Source organism: Porites lutea, chromosome 1, assembly GCF_958299795.1.
Source record: "Porites lutea chromosome 1, jaPorLute2.1, whole genome shotgun sequence".
NCBI lineage: Eukaryota > Metazoa > Cnidaria > Anthozoa > Scleractinia > Poritidae > Porites > Porites lutea.
Window position 1 is genome coordinate 47,361,542 of NC_133201.1, and position 1,188 is coordinate 47,362,729.

A 1,188-nucleotide genomic window follows, 5' to 3' on the forward strand; every position below is an offset into this window, starting at 1 on the left:
CTTATAATTCGCATGCAAGAAGTGATTTCTATGCAAATCTTCATATGGGTGTCAGAAAATAGCAGCTAGGAAGAAGCTATTTGAAGCACAGGACTGTCTTTATTTTTCGTTTATATACCTTTTTTTTGGTTTGGAACCCTCCATTTTTTCTCAGGATGGTCGTCTACCTCAACCTGCTGCATGGTCAGAAGCAGAGAAACGTGTACTAGTTGAGTATGTGGCTTTATTTTCACCCACTGCAGACGAGAGTGTTCCACTGAAATGGCCTTCCTGCAAAGATCCTTTATTCTGGTCCAAGTGTGCTGAAGCTGTGGCCTGCACAACTGGATTGCCTAGGAGAATGGGTACGCTTTTTACCCTTTTTTAGTCCAGAAGCGATGTATAGAACTCTGTTTAAATTTAGTGCTTGCAACAGACAACAGTAAGTCCCAATTAACTTCAACTTAGAAATATACATCTCGTGTTTAGTTTCCATGTCAGAAGTGAATAACGATTTTTTCTAGAGATATTAAAACCATCTCCGTTTGCATTGAATTTCTTTATGACCTTGTGGTAAATCTCTGACAGAGCACAAGATTTCCTATTGGCCATTGTTATTTGCTCATTCACTGAGCCAGATGTCAATTTTTTTTTTTCAGGGAATGCCTGTAGACATCAGGTAAACTCTTATCTTCAAAAATACAAGACACTGGAAGAGGCAGAAGAGGACCTCCAAATTAACTGTTTTAGTGGTGGAATCCAAGAGTGCTCATCTGAGGAGGCTTCCAGTCCGGTTGTCTCTTCGACTCCACAGTCCTTGCAGGATAAAAACACCTCATTCTCACCAGTATTGGCATTTTCCCCACATAGCACAAATAGTTCCGGAGATGCTGGGGTACAGGTATCACTGGGAGAATCGATTGCCACAGTGGTAAAACTGCTTGCAATGATGAGTTCACGTATGAGTCAGGGTGTCTCTTTTATCAGTACATGTTTATGGAATTCAATAAAGATTTGCCGCCAAATGTTGCATCTGACTTCATAGTACTTTGTTGCAAAGGTATCAGTGTTATTCACCAAAATGAGAGAGATAATATCATTTATTACTTGGTCAAAGGTCTTGGGACCCCAAGAGAAGATTGTACTGGTCCGAGTCTACCAATTGATAGAATGCCATTTGGACTACTTAGTTATAACATTCGCTATTTT